This window comes from Cavia porcellus, unplaced genomic scaffold (assembly GCF_034190915.1).
Source record: "Cavia porcellus strain 051 isolate PalLab524CR breed Dunkin Hartley unplaced genomic scaffold, mCavPor4.1 scaffold_14, whole genome shotgun sequence".
In the NCBI taxonomy this organism is placed as follows: Eukaryota; Metazoa; Chordata; class Mammalia; order Rodentia; family Caviidae; genus Cavia; species Cavia porcellus.
This window is the reverse complement of record NW_026947497.1, coordinates 75,599,525-75,609,274: the sequence shown is the minus strand read 5'-3', so window position 1 is coordinate 75,609,274 and position 9,750 is coordinate 75,599,525.

Here is a 9,750-nt window from a genome sequence, read left to right as displayed (position 1 = left end):
AACAACACACAGATGAAATTTTTCTACCTCGAAACAAACCCTCTGAGGTAGTCACGCACTTGGAGTCAGACTCCATCTCTTCTGCCAAGTGGTGGGTTACTGCCGTTCATCGGGAAAACTGTTTGCAATTTGCAAAGCTTCCAAATTCTGCCTCGGGAAGTCTATGCCTCTTGGCTTGCCTGTAGCTCCTCCTTTGTGACCATGAGATGGGCCTGATAATCACACACTGGGTTGCATAACTCTTATTATTCTGACCACAATAGCCTAGTGCACAAAAGAGAACCCATGTTTGGCACTTTCTGGTTCACATCAGCAGCTTCATCTAAGGCAACTGCAGATGTCCTTCTCCCAGCACAGTGGTCTCTTGCTGGTCCTGAAACTGGAGGGTCTTCAGGGACAGCTGCAGGGCAGGAATGCCTGCCCCCTGTCCTCCACATGCCCTTCTGCCTCCTCCCTCACCAAATGTTTGATCTCTCTGGCTCTTTCCCAATGATGGGGCCACACACAGAAAAGAAGTGGGACCCAGAGAGTCCTGACACTTCCCAGAGGCCCTGGTGTCCCTGGAGAGCTGGGAGACAGGGAGCAGCCAAGGCCTGCAAGTGCTTAAAGACATGAGCGGATCCAGTGGGCCACTGTGGTCCTCTCCCTTTTCTCCCTGCCCTGCCTGGGGTCCTGGCCTCAGGGACCATGTCCAGCCATAGATGTCAAAGTGGCAGGGAGGAGGTTGCAGCTTTGATCTGGGCAGAGGGAGGGCACTGCCCATTCCAGATGCAAGTTGGGGGCCAACCTGTGTCCAGAGTCCTCCTGTCTTGGCTCACAGCTCTGGACTCTTCACAAACACTAAAATGAAGAGGCCTCCTGCACTTAGCTGTTGAGAGAGCCTCAGACTCTGCCCCTTGGTGTAAATAACAGCCATCTGTCAAGACAATAAAGTGTGACAGCACAAAGTAAGACATATTCTAGATAACTATAACCTTGAGGAACGGGAAGTACAGGCCACCTCTCCTCCCACTCTCAGGGGATCTGAGAAAGGCCGTGGTGACCTGATGGATGGGCTCAGTGTCCTGAGCTTGCCTTTCTCCTCCTCCATCTATTCCATCTTCTCTTTATTCTTCCTCTGCTCTATCCTCTTTCCCATCTCCTGCTCCTCCTCCTTCTTCACCTCCTGCTTCCCTCCAGTTTTTATTTTGAGACAGTCATGGCCAGGCTGGCCTTGAATTTGTGATGCTCCTGCCTCAGCCTCCCCAAAGCTGGGTTTATCAGTGTGCAGCCACCACAGCTGTCTTCTTCTGCAGTTCTCCCAGTGACCAATCAGCATGATTTGTCCCTAACAAATTTTGGCCCTTGATCTCCATAAAACTGTGGAGGCTCAGAAGGGAAAGGTCCTTACACATCACACCATCCACCCAACTCTCAGGATGTGTAAGGGAGTGTTAGAAGCAGGTGCCAGTCTGAAAAACGCTCCTGACAGTTCACCCTAAGGTTTTGTCTGCAGATGCTACCGAGGCCTAAAGACCTGGTAGTTACCTGGTTAGTGAATCTAACAAGCATTTAGACTGCATTTCAAGGCAGGACGTTCACTATGTCACTTGAATCTATCTACTTTGCAGTCTACACTGCTGGGATTTCATACAAGTAAAAAGTACCCTCCACGCATCTACTCTGCTAGGTTTCTAAACTACGCCTCTGGGCACCAGGCCTCTCTCCACAAGATGCCCTAATATAGTCATCACCTTCTGGACCCTAGGCCCAGGTCCTGGATCAGAGGTGAGCTTCCTTTCAGTCCAAAGCCGATGCTGTGGAGGCCTGGAAGAGCCACCTACGCTGGGCTGGGCTGGGCTGACCCCGCCACCCCATCTGCTCAGGGTACAGTCCAAAGCCGATGCTGTGGAGACCTGGAAGAGCCACCTACGCTGGGCTGGGCTGGGCTGACCCCGCCACCCCATCTGCTCAGGGTACAGTCCAAAGCCGATGCTGTGGAGGCCTGGAAGAGCCACCTACGCTGGGCTGGGCTGACCCACCGCCCCATCTGCTCAGGGTACAGTGCTTCTTTTGTGCCATTGTCTCAGCTCTTTCGGTTTTAGTTTGTATTTTTCTTTTTCCTTTCCCCTCATCCCAAACCAAGTCCCCAGGGCCTCATCAGCCCACACACACACATCCATCCCCACAATATATCTTTATTCCATAAGCAGGCTGTGGACAGCTTATCACTTTGCCAAAATTAGAGGCTTTCTCCTGATCCTCAGTTCCTGAGCTAAAATGGGGGGCAGCGGGTAGGAGAGAGTGAACCTCAGATCTTTGGACCATCAACTTGGGTTCCTTTGAATGAATGAAGGCAAATCTCAAGGAAGTGGCATTCTCAATCTGGAATAGTTAACATGACAACCTAATGACCATCTCAGGCCACACTGTAGAAAAAAAATGGCAGAGAATGTGTTGATTACTGATTCCTTTGGCCTGCAGTAGAATTTTGTTCAGGCCCAGAAACCTTTCTTTATTACAGCCCTTCCTTGGCCCATCTCGCAAAAATCACACATCTATTCTTGACTGAAAATTTTTCTATTGAAGCAGCTTTGCTGAGATGAATCTTTCCCATATCCAGCTCAAAAGTTGACTGTTTTCCTAAATTGTTACTTCTACCTATATCAAAGTAGCCCAGTTCAAAGAAACAAAATGTACTGGGAAAAAGAAGAGATTTGATTGATTGTTACTGGCAAAATGTATATGCACGTTGCATCTACCTGAGGGCTCATGCCACCAGAATTAGAAGAATCCTGGCCTATGTCAGGTGAATGAGTTTCTGTGCTGGAGATCAGGGTTTCCTAGTGGCCTCAAGGCACCCACAGTGCCACACTACATAGCTGAGCTGGCATCTGAGATGCTACGAGTCCCTGGCCTGTGTCCTTTTCTTAGGTGGAGATGTCCAAAGCTGTGCGGTACACAAGAGACCCCTTGTAGCTCCTGTGTGGACAGAAAACAGTTTCAGGAGAGGTTGTAGAATTTCTGAGTTTCAGGAGTTTGTCTGGTTGATGGCCCATGACCACCTTCTGTTAGAAAAGCCCCTTGACTGTCATCTGCCCGAGGTGAGAGAAGGATCGTTACCCAGGCCACAGGAAGTCGCGTGGCTATTCACAGGGAGAAGGAGCTAGAACACCAGCCTCTCGGTGCAAGCAATGTACTGCACATCACATCTTCCTTGTTTCTACAAAATCCCTGCCCAAATGCCCAGTAAGTATTTGCTAAATTAATACAAGTTTCATTTCTGACAAGTCTAGGGCTGGGAAGATGTCAGTAAGTCTCAGAACCATCAGCTCAACAGAGCCAAAAGTCCTTTTAATCTAAGACTCAAGGCCCAAGGCCTGTCCCCCTCCAAGACTGTGACACAGCTGTGAGCTTAGCGACTCTTGTACCAGTTCACATCAGATCAGATGGTGGCCTGAGTTACAGGCAGAGAAGAAGAGAAGAAGAGGTGGCACTGCCACGGAGGAGTCTCGATGGACAGATGTGGACCCTCGCATGCAGGTGTTAGAGGAACCTGAATCAACACGACCACCACAGCAAGGCCCCGCGAGGAACTGACGTGGGGTTCCTGGATGACCTCTGAGTGCCCGTGGGTAAATTCTACATAGAAGCTGTTTCCCTCTCCCCTGTCCCTTAAAAGTAGTATTATTTAACCCGGAAACTTCAGCGTGCCTACCCCAAAGAGGCTCTGCCACCAGTTCTCTATATGAATGTCACAGCTGAAGACCGTAGACGTGTCCCCTACCTCTAGTGGTCCCATTGAAGAGATACAAATAAAAAGTATCTTCTCTCCAGCAGGGCATCAGTAAAACGCAAGGGGCTGTTCTCTCATGCACAGAATGATTTCTTTGTTCCTCAGAAACAAGGCCGGCATCTCTTTGGGGGCCAAAGAGGGAGCCTGAATCATAAGCAGAGCAGATGCTACAGCCCAGGGACAGCAGCAAAATGGTAGCTGGGGCTTTAGCCCCTGATGCTTCAGTACTCGTAGTGTATTAACTGTGACCTCACATGACATATTTTGTGCTAAAACTGAACCCTTGTACTTCCAGTTGTCAGGTTTGTGTCCAACCTCATGCATCTCCAAACACAGGCAGACTGAGCTCTCGTGAGACATCCTCAGGCCCCAGGCGGAAATGGAGAGAAGAGATGTGACACAGCTGGTCACATCTCTGACCCTTCTACCCCAAGATATCTTCATACAACTTGCTTATACAGCAAGCATTTACAGCGCTCCTACACGGTCTAGTCCCTATGCCCAAACCTGGGCCTTCAAGGAGTGTCCCTTCCTGCAAACAGCTTTGCAGGGAGATGGCCCTATGCAAGGCCACAATGCCTTGTGATGTATCGCAGTGTAGGGGTGCAGGCCAGCTTGGGAGCACAGAGCAGGGCCACAGAGCCTGACGAGGCCTTCCAAGACTCCCTCAAAGCCCAGCAAAGACTGGGGAACGTGGGAACAGCAAGCAGGAGGCCACAGGCAAATGAGACCCAGCTGGGGGATTCTTAGCCAGGCTGCAGGCTGAAATCAATGGTAGAACCTGCTGGCTCCCTGGAACCTTCCCTCAGGCCCTGTGGACTCAGAATCTTTACACGCGGTGCCCAGGAACCAGTATTGGCAAAGTAATTAATTGGGAAGTGTTTGGGCTGAGACTGCTCTGGCACTTTGAGCTCCTAGATAAGCAAGCCAAACGCAGATGATCAGAAGCTGTGAGAAAGAGAAAATCAAATACAGTGATGCCTTGGTCTATGAGCTTAATATGTTTTCTGACTTGGGGGAAGATGGCTGAGTTTGTGTTTGTATGGAAAAGATGACCGTGGTCATGTTTGTAAATGGAAGCGAAATTTTGTGAAAAATTTTTTTTCGTTTGTGATGCAAATTGTTTGCAAGCAGGTACATTTTGAACTGAGGAATTCCTACAGAAAGTAAAAAAAAAAAAAAAAAAGTGAATAAAAGAAACAGCCATTTTCTTAGGGACTTGGAAGAAGACCTAAATCCTGTTCTCCAAATTTGGGCAAGGTGCAGTCTGAGAGGGAGAGAAACCACACTGGGTCATGAGAACCGAGGTGAGTCACAGCTGCTAGACAGTGGGTGTGGAAGTGCGAAGGAGCGTTTACAATGGGAAAATTCGAATCTTGCAATCATGGAGCCGGGGGTGAGTCCCAGCCAGTCACTCACTGTCTTGTGTCTGGCAAGACCATCAACCTCAGTCCCTTTTGTCCCCTCCGGGACAGGGCTGTCGTACCTCTCTGAAAAGGTTGCCATTGGCTCAAAAGTGATACTGTATGTAAAATACGGTGCGTCAGACGTCCCCAGTTGCCGGTGACACCCTCCTCCCAGCAGTTATTTGAATGGCACATTTTGCTATCCAATTGTGTACAGGGTAGAAGGGAGAGAGGAGGACAGTCCAGGTCACCATCTTCCTCCTCCTGCCACTCTCCTTTCTCTCTTGAAGTTGTGCATGGCTTCCAGATTGCTTTCAGGGGAGGTGTGTGGAGGCTGCAGCCGTCTACCCAGAGGACGATAGCACATGACACCCAAGAGCCTGGGTCTGTCTGTCCCTTGGCCTGGGCCTGGTCCCTATGTGATGGGTCCATTACTCCATTCGCTGACCTCCCTACCCTGCATTAGAAATTCCCTTAGCGACTTCAGGGAGAACATGGCAGACAGATAGCAGCAGCTACAGAGGCTCTCTGAAACACCCAGCTTAGAATTCAGGAATGGAGCTGAGTAAGGAATCATAGCAAGCGGAGATATGCCCCGGTGACCCAAGAACGAACTGGGCTGAGAGAAACCAACTGGGAATACAATCCTGGTGCTATAACAGGAACAGATAAAGCCTCAGCGTGGAAGCTGGAGCCCGCGCCATTGGAAGCTGCGATTTGAGTTTCCCGCCACCGCGCTGCTTCTGCATCGGCTCGGCAGGGAGAGAGACGCTCGGAAGCTCTGAGAACGGGAATCAGTGAACGGAGTTGAGAGCAGGACGGGTGGGGAGCCATGTATCCACGTCCAGTGAGTGAGGGAAAACTGGAGCTCTTCCACGGTCCAGGAGACTCCAACAGAGGACATTCTGGGACCGGGCAGACTTGCGGGAACAGGGCGCTGCAGTGACTTCAGTCATGTATCCCCCTCTCAAGCGGGATTGGTGAGCAGTGCCTAGCCCACGTGATGCTGCTGGCTGAGACCCAGTAGGCTAGCACAGCCCAGGTCCCAGCTCCTGAAGGTAGACTGACCTGGAGTGGCAGGCTGCCTGTTCTGCAACTTCCTGGTGCACTGTGGTGGGTGGGAACACCTAGCCAGCGCAATTCAATCAGACTGTGGCCAACAGAGAAGGAAGCTGGGCCTCCTATATACGCTTGCATATATAAGGAACAAAGAATATGGGAAGAGGCAGCAACAAGAAAGCGTCCTCGGCCCCCCAATCCTGAGAAAGAGACAACAGCAGACACAGCACCAATAGACATAAAGTGCTATCTCGAGAGCCTCATAGACAAGTTCAGGAATGAAGTTATCAATGACCTGAAGTTAGACATAAGCAGAATAGTTAGAGAAATGCTACGCACCACCCAAGAAAAAAACAGGTGGTGGAATGCAAGAACAGAAAAAGAGGGGAGAATTGTTTAATGGAGAAAATAGAGAAAGCATAGAATATGTGAAGCAGGTTCAAAGAGACTACCAGGAAACTAAAAAGTCTATCGAAAACTGGCATAACAGCTTGAAAGAAACTAAGGACAGATTATCTGCACTGGAGGGCAGATTTGTAATATGGGAGCATGAAATGAAAAACTTCTTAAAAATAACAAAGAAACAAACAGCAATAATACAAAGACTAGAAGATGATAAGAGGGTCTATAACTTAAGAATTAAGAACATAAAAGAAGAAGTAGCGACACAAACAAATGAACTACAAAAGCTACTCACAGAAATAATCCAGGAGACTTTTCCTAATTTAGCAAAAGGTAAAGATACTCAGTTGTATGAAGCATACAGGACTCCAGCCACCTACAACCCAAACAGAGCAACACCCAGGCATATAATAATTAAAATTCCAGAAATCCAATACAAGAACAGAATACTAAAAGCCATCAGAGACAAGAAACAGATCACTTACAAGGGAACACCCATCAGAATTACAGCAGACTTCTCGGCACAAACCATCAAATCACGAAGAGCGTGGGGGGAAATAATTCAAGCTCTGAAAGATAATAATCTCCAGCCAAGATTGATATATCCTGCACAACTGTCCCTAGAAATTGATGGAAAAACAAGGTGCTTCCAGGATAAAGAGGAACTAGGGGAATATGCAACCACCAACTCAACTCTACAGAGAATACTGCAAGAGAAAAATACAAAAAAATCCAGAAGTAGCGGCAGAGAGGCCACAATGAATGGAGCAGAAAACAAAATGAAGAAGACAAACTGACAACTAATGACAGAAAAAGAGCTCAACAGAAATGAGGCAGAGAAGATTGGATGATAGGAACAGCTATTTTGGAGAAAATGATGTCTTAAGAGGTAATACTGATTTAGTACCGTCTTGTTTTGAAGTCTCATCAAGCTTTTGTTCTTCTGTCTCCATTGGTCTAAACAGGTGGTATCTTATTGGATTTTATTATATATGATAGTATAAGCAAAACCTTTTATAGACAAGGAGATTATACAGAAACCATTGTTCATTTTCTGTTAGTTGTTTCTAAATACCCTGTAATACTGTCATTCTCTTAAATTGTTTTACACTGTTTTGATATATTTGATGCTATAGTATACGAAGTTATACTCAAAGATTTCAAGGAAAGAGAAGGTAACTACTTTTATGTTGGGATAATCTTGTGGTGAAACACTATTTTGCTTAAATGGTTATGTTTTGATCTGCGCTGATTTGCTGTTATGCCCTCTTTTATCTCAATCTCCACTTTATTATTTACTTTTTTATCCTTTTAATTAAGGGAAAAATAAATTAAAAATAGCAGGATATATTATAGTAACCCACTTTGACTTTCCATTATCTTGATTTAAAGCCCTGTATTGCTCTCACCATCTTGTTTTGACTGATGTTCCTCTATTTTGTTTTGCTTGATAGTATCAGGTTCGAAAGTTTAGGCAACAGCTGTGAAGATAGTGGCATTCATTATGACGCCCATTCTGGTCGACTATTATCTACTTTTGAAGACCTATAATGTCTCCAATGTTTTGGTTTTGTTGGTTTTGTTTTTTACTGTTTCATTCAAATTTTATTACAACTAATGATCTAGGCAATTCTATTAGAGATAGCGGGAGGCATTATGGTAACCGTTGTTGATCACCTAGTATTGTGCTTTTACATTTTCTATTATGTCCACCCTTTTGATTTGACTGACTGTTCTGTTATGTCACTTTTGGTTCTACTCTCTTCCAAAAAGGTAATAAGAACTGTGGGAGCAACAAAACCCAAAATGTGTAATTGTCATTGTACAAAAGAAAGGAAAAGAAAGTGCTCTAAATGATATAACTGCATGCATATTTAAGTGTATAAGATAGATAATGATATTACTGAGTTTTGTTGGATCATTGAACAGAACTGTTTGCAGTCTCACTGTTGGAATGTCCACTTTATAAGCTTTAATTTTGTAACTTGAACAATTATTTCTAAGATGACAAAATGTAATCCATTAACTAGTGATTTCCTACTGTTTATTTTTTCTGTAAATCTGTATAACTTGTACCCTTTCTCTGCTTTTTTTTCTTTATCTCCTTAAATAAAATTAAAAAAAAAAAAGAAAAAGAAATTCCCTTAGCTCCTCCACTATTGGCCCTGCTTGCATAAAAGAAGTTGAGGACTCAGAGGATAAAACAATGGAAATGACAGAAAGTCCAATGACACAGGGACCCTGAGTTCCTCTGGCAGGGCTCCCACATCTTATAGACCCTTTTGGCATTGACAAAAGATATCCATAAATGCATAGAAAGACGCAGGACCGAAAAAGAACTCAGCTGTATCAAAATACAGTTTGACCCAGTGTGCCACAGGATCCTGTGTTCCAGGTTAAAATACCTGACAGCCAAACCTTTTGCGGCCAGCTCAGAAAATGATCCATGCTCCTCCAGGTGGGTAAAAGCTTTAACTCCCTATTCCTGGAGCAGTGTAGGAGCCAACTGATTTATTATTTTAGAAAATTAAGAAAAAAGGAGAACTCTTGCTGCTTCTGCACTGAGAGAGGCTGCATGTTGTCCATGTGGAGGTGTGGAGGTGGCCCTGCAGCCCTCTAGGGGTTCATAAGAACTCACCTTGCTTTATACAGGATTGCAAAGCCAGACAAAGATTATTTCCTGCTAAGCATCTGGAAAGCTTAAGGCCACTGTAACTTGACTGAAGATTCGGCCAGTGCAGATGTCCCAGCTCCCGGAATCTGATGAACAGAACAGCCTTTGTCCAGGACCCCGGACCACCAGTTTCCAAGTCTGCTGCGGAACACTTGGCTCTCAGTGTTTCTCAGGGACCAGTCAGCAGCTGGTGCCTCCCTTAGCCACTGAGAAGGTGGACAAGTATTTAACCGGAGGGCAATGGCCTTGGCCCAGTCTCCTAGCTCCCTCCTTCTGCCCGTTTATCTCTTTTCAGGGAGAACAGTGCATAATGCTTAAATGTACAGATTGAAATCAGCACTTAAATTCTCACTTCAGCCCTTGATAAAAGTTGTATGAACACTTTCCTTCCCCTGCCCCAGTGTCTTCATTTCTCTAGTGGAAGAGTTGGAATT